Consider the following 12,536-nt stretch of genomic DNA (forward strand, 5'->3'; position numbering starts at 1 on the left):
CCCGCGCAGCGCGGCCCAACCCACCCCGCGCAGTCCGCCCGCCCGGCCCAGCCCGCCACGTCGCTCCCGCCCCCTAAGCCGCTGTTGCTATGGCGACACCGAGCCGAGCCGAGCAGCACCGACCTCCGCCGAGGCCGCCCGAGACCCCCGGACAAGTGGATGGGAGGGGGTCTGGGGAACGAAAGGACCCAGCGGGGATTCCCCCTCCCCCGAGGCTTGGGCCGTGGGCCGCCCTACCCCTCGCAGCAGCCTCGCACCCCCCCATCGAGATCACACACTCCCACCCATCTCGAAGAATCCACGCCCCCCACCCCATTTGCAATTGATAAAGCGCCTTTCCTCACTGGTGAGGTGGGCGCTCTCAGCCCGGATGATACAGCTAGGGAAACTAAGGCCCTGAGTCAGAGCATCGTACTGAGTGAGGTTCCAGCTGTACAACGCCTGGAGGACACCATGGCCACCTGGGTTCCTTTCCTTCAGCTAGTGCAGGCTCAGAACCGCTGTATGTCAGCGGGGTATCCACCTTGGGGACAGAGTCCCTTGAGCCTTGTTTAGGAAAAGGCCCAGGGGAATGAAGGATTTGTTGAGTATCCCCATTGCATGCTCAAGATTTGGAACCAGGTCTGATTTGGAGCCAGGGCCTTCTTTGGAGGAGCTACTGCCTGGCCCCATTCATGCCCCATTGCTGGCGGGGGCCCTGGAAAGCGGCTCCGGATCAGCTGTAAGGATGAGTATAAGAGATCACAGGCAAACCATTCATGACATTATCCAGTCTGTGCTGGACCTTGAGTGAGCTTAACGCTTTTCTTCTCCCCAAAAGAGCTCAATATATGAAGGTCGAACCAAGGCTCCCTTTATAGGAGATGGGATAGTTACTGGGTTCTACTTACAAACCGCTTAGTAAGAAGAAAACTAAGGGAAGGGAGCTCCTTGAGTGAGAAAGAGTTGTCTAAGAAGGGTTCTGGGGAATCACTCACGCAAGCCTCAATTCCAGGTGATAAAACAGATACAAGTGAATGAGATATTAGTTTGTTTTCCCTGTTGCTGCTAACAAATCCCCAGCATCTCAGAATACCACAGCTGGCTGAGGCTCAGTTTCAAGAGGTTGTGTTATAGAGTAGTGGGGGCCCAAAGAGGGGAAGAGACTGTCTGAAGTCATACAGCAAGGTTAATGAAGGACTCGGCTCCAACCTCATGATCTGTCCAGTTTCATAGCCTCTTTACTGGTCTCTTTCATGGGGATAGGTTCCTCATCCAGCTGTGGATGAAGCGAGACAAGGCTTTTTCTGTCCCTTTATCACCAAATTCAAGAAGGCAGACAAGCCTTCAAGTTAGAATATCTTGGTCTAGACCGAAATCAACCTTTATGTGAGGAGCAGTGGGCAAGTCATGTCCATTCCTTCAGTACAATGGGGTTCTTGTTGCCCATTTTTCGGGGCTGCTGTGGAGCCTGCTGACAGTCCAGTGACTGACGACTGGGAGCTGGAAGCAAGCACACTGGGGCTCAAATCCCTAGCCAGGAGGTGACAGGCCAGGTCTCTCAGCCCTCTGTGAAATGGGCTGGGCGTTCAGTGAGCATGAAATAGGATGATGCAGATAAAACTCTTGGTACACCACGTGGCATACAGTAAGCACTCAACAAAAACCAGATGTTATTTTCACATCTAATTGCCACATAAATGTACGGAATTGTTTAAAGCATTCAGTTTGCAGTAACATATGTTGAGTCCAGCTTATCTGTAAGGGTTAGGCATAGTTCCGATAATCACGCTCTCCTCCTCCTTAAGCCGTAATTTCTGGTGGTGGTAGACGTTGTGTGCTGTGGAATCAGTTCCAACTCACAGTGACCCTGTATAGAGTTTCTGAGGCTGTAAATATTTACAGGAGCAGAAAGCCTTATCTTTCTTGTACGGAGCAGAGCGGCTGGTAGATTCAAACTGCTGACCTTGGGGCTACCAGCCCAACTTGTTTCGGAAGACCGTAGAAGAATTGATGTTTTTGAGTTATGGTGTTGGAGGATAATGTTGAAAGTGCCATGGGCTGGCAGAAGGACCAATAGATCTGTTTTGGAAGAAGTGCAGCCAGAGTGCTCCTTGGAGGCCAAGATGGCCAAACTTCGTCTCTCATACTTCAGACCTATTGTCAGGAGGGACCAGTCACTGGAGAAGGATATCATGTTTGGTAAGGTAGAGGGTCAGAGAAAAAGAGGAAGACCCCCAAGGAGATGGACTGACCAAGTGGCAGCATCGATGGACTCAAGAGTGGCAACAGTAGTGAGGCTGGCCCAGGATCGGGCAGTGTTTTGTTCTGCTGTGCATAAGCCTAAGGTCACTATGGGTCGGTACCAACTTGATGGCACCTAACAACAACAACAATCACGTCAGAGAAGTGGCTTGTTTAGTGACTAGCGTCATGGATTGAACTGTGTCCCCTAAAAGTATGTGTTATAAATACTAACCTAGAAACCTGTGGTCCTAATCCCATTCGGGGTATGGCCGGCTGTCTGGCTGTCTTTGTTATTTTAATGAGATGGGGTTAGTATAGGGCAAGTCTTCAATCTCTCATAAAATATAAAAGAAGCAGAATAAACTCACAGGGATGGAAGGAAGCTAGATGACAAGCCATATGGAGATCTCCAAGGAACCAAGAAACAGAAGCTGAAGAAGGCAAGGACTTTCTCAGAAAGCTGACAGACAGAAAACCTTCCCCTAGACATGATGCCTTGAATTTAGACTTATAGCAGCCTAAACCGTGAGAAAATAAATTTCTGTTTGTTAAAGCCATTCACTTATGGTATTTCTAATATAGCAGCACTAGGTAACTAAGATTAACTAGTGACTGCGTGAATATGCTCACAAAGTGAGCCTGGAGCCACGGAATGTCATTCAGTTGTATCGTTCTGAACTCAGCAACAAGCAAACGCAGCCTCACAGAGACTCCCAAGTAGAAAGTGCATGGTGCAGGCAGGGCTCTGCTGGAAGCCTCCACTTTCATTCTCTGCAACAGGGACTGATGACTAAAGCTCAGTGCACAGCCTGCCCAGTCCATGGGGATGGAGACTGTCCCCTTCGAGATTGGGCACTTGCCTCTACTAACACAGGCCATGCTGCTGTGTGCTTGCACAGCAGCTGTGCCACCATGCTTCGGTCAACTAAGGGCTGTTTCTGGGTAGTTGGATGTGAACGGCTCTACCCCTTTTTGTGACCTCCCTCCCAGTTGATCTGCTGGCCCTCAGGTTCCCTTCCAGGTCACTGCCCAAACTCAGGGCAGTCAAGAAGAGGACCAGGGTCATCAACCCCGATCCCCTGTCCCAGCTGCCATCTTGCCAATCCTTACATCTGACCCACACCCTGCTCCGACTCCAGGGTGTCCTGAGAGACTCTCAGGAACCTTTCAGAATTTGACACGTGACTTCTTTATAACACCCACTATAATCAGTTCTGAAGAAGATGATGATAAATTGCCAGTTACTGAGCTGCTGCTCTGCCAAGTCCTCTGTATCCCTGGTAGCTCACTGAGTTGCTCCCAAGCCTTCAGTCCTAAGCCGCTTTATTTGGAATCCTTGGGAGGATATGTGCTTCAGAATTCAGAGTGCTTTGAGTTTTCAGATGGGGAAGTAGAGGCTCAGAGAAGTAAGCCATTGTGGCAGAAGTGTTAGATGATTGAGCTACAACCAGGGGAGTTTTGACTGTTGAGGTTGGGGGGTGGGGGTGGGGGAGGCAGGCAGGAACCTCTACACACACACACACACACACACACACACACACACACATCAAAGGTCAAAACAAGAACTGACAGCTCATCCCATCCTCCCCACACTTGGCCTGTACACTATGCTGCCTCAGGGACCAATGGCCAAACTGGGGAGAAGAAAAAGGGAAAAAACACTCTCCCCAAACCAGGGCTCCCAGGTGAGAGGACCCATAGGTGTAGGGAGGGGAAGCCTGACCCAGTCCCAGCTCATCTGGACCTCATTCCCAAGAGGCAGCACAGAGGGGGCCATGAGTTTGTGCTCCAGCATCACCATCTAGGAGCCTCTGAGCCACTGTTTCTCATCTTAGTGCATGCCTGGCACATAGTAGATGCTCAGTTAAGAATGCGTTCCTTCCCCAGCCCCATCATCAGTTTGGTCCTGCATCTTTCATCCAGGTTTTCCTTATTTGCTTCTCTTTTAAAGAACTGTCAACAGACAATGAACAGGCTGACATGCCTCTGACTCCCTCTGAGCCCTTGATTGCCCACCCTGGGACCCCCCAAGACAGTGTTCAGAACCCCATGGGCCCTCCGTAGGCCCAGACCCACCTTCCCCTCCCGTGGCTATCTCAAAGGCCCATTTCCAAACAGAGCGCCTTCAAGGAGGGAGGCTGTTTTGACAAGCATGTCTCTCAATGCCTTTTTTTCTGGGGCTTTGTCCAAATGCCAAAAAGCACATCTAAATAAACAGAAAAGGGAGGAGAAAAATACTACCCAAACATCACCACCCCCAGGAGACAAAGTATGATGGGTGCATAGGCTGGCAGGCAGGCAGACCCAGTAGAATAGCAGGAGTATGCACCCCACCCTAGCACTGGCTCCTAGAAGGACCTGAGGGAGGGAAGACTGCTTCTGAGATCACAGAGTCAGGAGGGCCTGCTGAGAGGACCCAGCTCAATCCCCACATCATACAGATGAGGAACCTGAGGCCCAGAGGGCGTAGGGACTTGCCAAGAATCTCCAAGCAGGACAGTGGCAGAATCAGGTTATTCCTCACCCAGAGCTCTTTGCAGCTCCAACTTTCCACATTTCAAGAACCCAGGCTCCCACACTTACTTTCCCCAGGCCTTTGTTTTCCCCTTCTGTAATATAAGGGGTTGAACTGTGTGATATTTGATAAATCTATAAAACACAAGCAGCTTCTAGGGTCAGGCTGTCTGGGCTCTCCCAGGCCTGGCAATAACAGCACCAGGGAATTCTTGGACTCTGCCCGAGTTCTTCAAATGCACTACCTTCCCTGCTCCCAGGGCTCTGCTCTCAGCATTGGACTTCCTTCCCCGGCCTCCTCCTCTGGGAGGAACACACCGTCAAAGTGGGCCTGGTTTGGGAATGCTTCGCTAATAGTGGAATGTCAGACTCTGACAGGTGAAAGAGGGGAGGCATTTGAAGGCAGGATTAAGTTGGTGCCTTCTTAGCGGCCACCCATTCACAGGCTACTCTATGTCCATAGAACCCACTCCAAAATGCCAGCCAGTGCTTCCTTGAGTCATAGGGCATTCCATACTCCACTTTACCCAGAGTGGGGAGACTCAGATTACTTGGGTCTCATACAAAGCGAGCCAATTCTTGAGTCATGACAGCCTTCAGGGAAGACCCAAGGGGGCTTCTGTGATACTCAAGAGCCACTATTGCCATCAAAATATTGCCTAGGTTATTGTTGTTGTTGTTGCTAAGTGCCATCAAGTTGGTTCTGACCCATAGTCACCCTGTATAGGGTTTCCAAGGAGCGGCTGGTGAACTTGAACTGCCGGCCTTGCCTAGGTAGCCATACCTAAAGACATTCATATGGAGAAATATGAAGGGCCTGAAACATACATAAGTTCAGGAAGGAGCATACCTGCATACAAATGCACACCTAGAGGGAATGCGTGTGCAAGCATACTCACCTCTGTACCACCACTACACACATGGACACACTCATGAAGAGATGCATGTGCCATCATGAAACACACAAAATAACATAAGAATACATTGAAAGAAGTGTACAAATGCACCATCTGGCAAATACATAGAATTACACTCACACACGCACAAATCCACAATGACAACACATCCAAACATACCATGTCCACCTATACCCAAGTTCATGGTCATCCTAGCAGGAAAGGAAAGTGGCCCAATGAATTGAAAGAACTAGAACTCCAGCTCTGGGATCCGAGGAGGAAAAGAGCTCTGTGCCACTGCTGTCATGCTCTGGGCTCTGTGAGCAGGGTCTCGTTTGTGGCAGTCTCTGAGGACAGCTCATTTGCCTCTCTGGTACCTCAAATTTATCTTCACAGCTCCCTGACAATATGGTTTCTCCAAGTCTTGCAGCCTGACAAGTTGTTCTGCAGGGCCCCAGCCAGATCCAGGGCTGGAGGCCTCAGCCAAGCATCATCCTCAGGCCTGAAACTCCACCACTGGACCTGCCTCTAGGTTTCCTCAATTTCTAGGAACCACCAAGAGCTGCCAGTGGTTAAAGCACCCAGCTGCTAATGAAATCCACCTGCCCACTTGGCAGTCAGCTGCCCTAAAGCCTTGGAAACCCTATGGGGCAGCTCTGCTCTGTCCTAGAGGGCTGCTCACTCGGTAAAATGCAAATATCTCTTATGCTTTCCCATGAAAAGGCATGTAGTAGAGGGTGTCACCATTTACTGGTGTGGGGCCTTACACTAGTAACTTAACCATTCCATCCATGTCTGAAACATTTCCTCTTCTGTAAACTGGGGACAAGAGTTGCCTCTCAGGTTGTTGTGACAACTCAGTGAGATCATGCATGTAATGAATGTTAGCTATCATTACTCTTATCATCATATCATCTTCATTCTTTTTACCACCATGGCTAGCCCCAACCATTAGAAATGGACAAAGAGCAGAAGTTTACAGAAGTGACACTAAAAACCAAATCCCCTCACTCAAGTTAAATGGTGGATAAGCAATGGACTGCTCACCACAAGGCTGACAGTTCAAACCCACCAGCTGCTCGCTCTTTGGAACCCTGTACAGGATCATTATGAATCAGAATTGAGTCAATGGTACTTAACAACTGCAACATCTTAGGTTGACGGAGCCCTGGTAGCATAATGGATTAGGAGCTGGGCTGCTAACTGCAAGATCAGCAGTTCAAATCCACCAGCCGCTTCGAAGGAGAAAGATGAGACTTCCTGCTCCCATAAAGATTTGCAGTCTCGGAAACCCTATACAGGGTCACTATGAGTCAGAACCAACTTGAAAGCACACAGCCATCACCACCATCTTAGTGTCGGTCCTTTAGAGGAACAAAACCAGTCAGTGAAGCGTATACAAGAGGCAGCTTCAAAATGTTCGTGGAAATCTGGATTTAAAATGGTGGGGTGCTCGCTAACATTGGAATGATACTGAGATTAGCATGGTCCCTGCACAAGGATGACACACAAAGTTGTGAAGCATTCCATATTTTTGGAGCCAGAGAGAAGCATTGCTTACTCTAGCACCTCTAAGTTTACCTCACACCACAAAAAAACTCACTTAGAGAGACAGGGGCCTGACTCTGACTGACAATCTCTACTTCCTGTTCCCAATTTGCATACCTCACCCTTCCCCTCCTCTCCTGGCCTTTTGAAACTCAGGTGCTTGAACCCCTGCTTGGTACAGGTGTGCCTCCACAACACCTGGGAACTCTTCATTACCTTGGCCTTGGCCTCCACTAAAGAAGCTGGCCTGCACTGGTATTTTTTTGAGGCGTGAGGGTACTCCAGCTCAGCTTTTACAAGGTATGCTTGGGAGAAACAGGAAAATGGAAAATGTTCCTGCGCATAAGAATTAGATTTAAAACCAGTCATGGAATCAATCATACCTTCATGGGAAGCCCACATCACCAGCAGGCAAGCCAAAGAAGCGACCTCAAGGTGTTCAGTCTCCTGACAGCCATGCACATCTCTGTAAAATGCTGATACCTGCCTCACAAGCCTGTGAACTTAATGAAATGATATATGCATGGCCCAAAGATCCCAGAGGATTAGGTAGTCATCAGCCTGCCTGACCTTAAAATCCTCTGGTTACATGGCATCTGGGGCTTGTCCCTGTAGGTTGATACGTTGAATGGACAGCTGGTTAATGGCAGGGAGTTTTCAGGCCATTTTTCTGATGGTCTAGCCAAGTCCTGTCAAGCCTCTTGGTAAATGTCAGCACCTAAAAGGAAACCTCACCCCACCCCATTTCCTGTAGGACTCCAGCTCTTATGTGGGATCTGTGTCCACTACCATTTGTTTTCCTGCCCCCAGGTGGTCAAGGAAATGGCTCACACAGTTATAGAGGCTGGACAAGTCCCAAATCCATGCATAAGACATCTGGCTGGAGGCTTCCCCTAACTCATGTGGCTACAGGGGCTGATGAAACCAAAATTGATCAGTAAGACAGCAGGCTGCTGGCTCGTGTGGCTGAAGGAGCTAGTATATTCCAAAATATGCCGATCAACTGGTAGGCTGCTGCCTCGTGTCCCAAGAGCCAGAGGTCAGAGGATGACAAGTTGGATGCTGAATCAAGAGATGGTGAGCTTTGCCAGAACATCTGTATATGTTGGGTGCAGCTCATACCCTCAAGAAACTCCTCTCTCAACTGATTGGCTACTTACATCAGATTACAAAATGGAAGATGATTACAAAACATCTGCCAACCAACTGAGAATCACGGCCAAGCCAATTGGTCATAAACCTTAACCATCACAGTCCAGCCCTTGTCAACTTGAAACCTGTACACATCTGCTTAAACCATGCATAATCTCTAAATAAAAACAACTTTAAAGTCATACTTGCACCTAACATCTGTACAACCAAAACCACACTAGCTCTGTTTACATTTTATATTTTATAATAATTAATAGACAAAATTAAGAGTTCTGGTGGCACTATGGTGCTAGTCACAAGGTCAACTATTCAAACATACCAGCTGTTCCTTCCATAGGAAAGAGGTGAGGTTTTCTGCTCCTGTAAAGATTTTGTTGTTGTTGTTGTTGTTATGATGTGTTATGGAGTCAGTTCCAACTCATAGTAACCCTGTATAGGATTTCCGAGGAGTGACTGATGAATCTGAACTGCCTGAAATGCTATACAGTCGCTATGAGTTGGAACTGACACAGTGTTTAACAACAACAGTTTCCGGTAAGGAGCCCTGGCAGCAGGGTGTGTTAAGTATTGGGTTGTTACTCGAAAGATCGTTGGTCTGAATCCACCAACCACTCCAGGAGAGAAAGATGAGGCAGTCGACTTTCATAAAGACTGACAGTCTCAGAAACCTTCCTGAGGAGTTCTACTCTGTCCTGTGGGGCTGCTGTGCAGCAGAGCCGGCCTGACAGCACTGGGTTTGGTGTCAGGTTTGTTTTCCACTGACTTTAATCAAAGCACATGGTAATATTAAGAGACTCCCAAGAGATCTCTTCTATTCTAGACATACTCTTCTTTATTTCCATTATGTAAAATCAATCCAATTTCTCCTTGGTATCAATCACAGTAACAAACACAGTAAATTCCTTCTTTGACTGTTGATTCAAAAGCAGAGGATTCCAATGTGTTTGGGTAGCATTCTTAACTTCCAGTTCAATGCACTGTTGTATTTCCTAGTGGGGATTCTTTCCTTTGGGACTAAGACTTCTAAACCTGTAGAGCATACGGTTATGGGGACAGGAAGCAAAAATTGTGTGGGTGGCTCATTAGAGGTAATAGTGAGTGGTACCACTCCCATTTCCAACCTATTAATTCCTGGACCAAGGAATCCTGGCTATGGGAGAAGTAACACCATATACTAGATGTTGGTTTAGAGCATATACAACCTCCTGAAGAACATTGCCCTAACCCTGTAAGTTATTGTCACCAAGCTGGTATTGTAATTGTGTCTTAAGAAGGCCATTCCCTCATTCTAACAAGCCAGCTGCTTCAGGATAATGAGGAACATGGTGAGTTCCATGTTCTTCATTATCCTGAGACCAATGAATTCCATAAGCGAGTTCCTTGATCCAAAGTGATGCTGTGTGGGATAGCAAGAAGGTAGATAAGACATTCTGTAAGTCGACTGATGGTAGTTTGGGCAGAAGCATTGCATGTAGAGAACGCAAATCTGTATGCAGAGTTACTGTCCATCCCAGTCAGAACAAAATGCTGCCCTTTCCATGATAGGAGTGGTCTAATGTAATCAACCTGCCACTAAATTGCTTGCTGTTCATCCCTAAGAATGGTGCCATATTGGGGATTCGTGATGATCTTTGCTGACAGCAGACTGAGAACTCAGCAGTGGCTGTAGCCAAGTCGGCTTGGGTGAGTGCAGTCCATGCTGCTGATCCCATGCATAACCCCTATCCCTGCCACCATGGCCACTTTGTTCATCAGTCCATTGTTCAATGACAGGAGTGTATGGGGAGAGACTAAGAAATTTCCCCAGAATATGTCATCCTATCCACTTGATTATTAAAGTCTTACACTTTGGTAAGCATTCACAAATATCTTCCATTTTTTGGCCCACTCAGAGAGGTTTATCTACATACCTCTTCCCCACACCTCCTTATCATCAATTTTCCAATCATGTTCCTTCAAAGTCCCTGACCATCCAGCCAAACCATTGATCACAGCCCATGAATGAGTACACAATTGTACATCTGGCCCTTGCTCCTTCCAAGCAAAATGAACACTCAGGTGCGTTGCTGAAAGTTCTGCCTACTGGGGAGATTTTCCTTCACCACTGTTCTTCAGGAGACAACGGGGCTGGCTGCAATGCTGCTACTGTCCAGTTTCCAATCATGCCTGCATATTGCACGGAATCATCTGTAAACCAACACCAGTTTTCTCTTCCTCAGTCAACTGATTGTAAGGAATTTCCTATGAAGCCATAGGTACAGCTGGGAAAAGAAAGGTAATGTAACAGGAGTGAGGTTCATGGACATTTAGGCCACTTTCTCATGTAACTTGCTGTGCCTTCAGGTCCTGTTCAAGCCCAATTATGTAGATACCATTTCCATTTAATTATAGAGTGCTGTTATGCATGTTCCACTTTATAACTCTGTTAGTCAGACAACACCCAGTTTATAATGGGAGACTCAGGCTGCATAGTGTCTTGGTAGACTGTGGTTAAGCATTCAATTTCTAATGAGGCACAGTAACAACTCAAAAATTGTTTCACAAAAGGAGAGTAGTTATCTGCATTTGTTGCTGTTGTTAAGTGCCATTGAGTCGGTTCTGACCCATAGCGACCCTGAACAGGGTTTCCGAGGCTGTAAATCTTTACGGGAGCAGAAAGCCTCATCATTCTCCTGTGGAGCAGCTGGTAGTTTCAAACTGCTGACCTTGCGGTTCGCAGCCTGTTTCCTAACCACTACTCTACCAGAGGATGGCAGAATTTTGCTCCAAAATCCTCAGGGCCTGCACTGTGATTTACCAACAGGGCCTGCCAAAGACTCCAAAAACATCTCTATCTGTTACAGGCACTTCAAGAATCAATGGATCAGCCAGCTCACATAGCTCAAGTGGAAGTCTGAACCTATTGCAGAGCTTTAGTTTGTTCTGGGTCCCACTCAAAACTAGCAGCTTTTTGAGTCACTTGATAAATAAACCAGAGTAGCATACCACGATAAAGGACATATTGGCCTCCAAAATCCAAAAATGCCATCAGGCATTGAGTCACCTTTTTAGTTGATGGAGGGGCCAGATGTAACAACTTATCCTTCACTTTAGAAGGAACCTCTCAATATGCCCCACACCATCGAGGAAGAAAGCACCTAAATTTTTGTCAAATTAATTTCCCACCTTCTAGCTCTGGTAGCGTAGTGGTTACGAATCAGGCTGCGAACCTTAAGGTCAGCGGTTCGAAACTACCAGCTGCTCCGCGGGAGAAAGATGAGGCTTTCTACTCCCGTAAAGATTTACACCCTCGGAAACCCTATACAGGGTCGCTATGGGTCGGAACCGACTCAATGGCACATAACAACAACAACAACAGCAGACAAATGGGAGTCCTGGGATGGTGCTGTGGGTTAATGCTCTGGACTGCAAAGTCAGTTTGAACCACAAGAGGTCAGTGGTTCAAGTTCACCAGCTTTTCCTTGGAAACCCAATACAGGGTCGCTATGGGTTAGAACTGACTCAACGGTACTTAGCAACTTAACAAAAGAAAAATATCTTATCAATATGACTAGAGTCATTGCTACTTCTTCCTTACTAGGAACAATCAGCATAATGCCATCAATGTACTGGACCAGTGTGACATCATGTGGAAGGGAAAGGCAATCACAGACCACTGCAGACTAAATTATAACAAAACTAGAGTGTCGACATACCCTTGAGGTAGGACAGTGAAGGTGTATTGCTAGCCTTGTCAGCTGAAACAAATTGCTTCTGGTGTTCCTTCAGAATTAGGATTACAAAGACACTGACCAGATCAACTACTCCTTAACAGATACAAGAAGCATTAATTTGTTCACTCAATGCAACTACATCTGGAACAGCAGCAGCAATTGGAGTCACCATCTGGTTAAATTTATAAAAATCCACTGTAATTCTCCAAGATCCATCTGTTTTTTGCATAGGCCAAACAGGTGAGTTGAATGCGGACTTAGTGGGAATCACCAACCCTGCAGCATTCAAGTCCTTGACTGTGATGCTAATCTCTGCAATCCCTCTAGGAACACAGTATTACTTTTGGTTTACTATTTTCCAAGGTAGGGGCAGTTCTAATGGCTTCCATTTGGATTTTCCTCCATAACAATCGTTATTCAACATGTTAGGGATATATGGTGGAGTTTTTGCAAGTTGCTGAGTCTATCTATTCCAGTTATGCATTCT

General features: G+C 47.2%; 1 protein-coding gene across 2 annotated transcripts in view; it reads right to left on the reverse strand.

The window, feature by feature from the left end:
• Nucleotides 1-12,536, reverse strand: part of DAB2IP (DAB2 interacting protein) — a 235,744-nt gene that overhangs the window by 89,794 nt on the left and 133,414 nt on the right. The window lies entirely within an intron of this gene.

Source organism: Chrysochloris asiatica, unplaced genomic scaffold, assembly GCF_000296735.1.
Source record: "Chrysochloris asiatica unplaced genomic scaffold, ChrAsi1.0 scaffold00081, whole genome shotgun sequence".
Lineage (NCBI taxonomy): Eukaryota > Metazoa > Chordata > Mammalia > Afrosoricida > Chrysochloridae > Chrysochloris > Chrysochloris asiatica.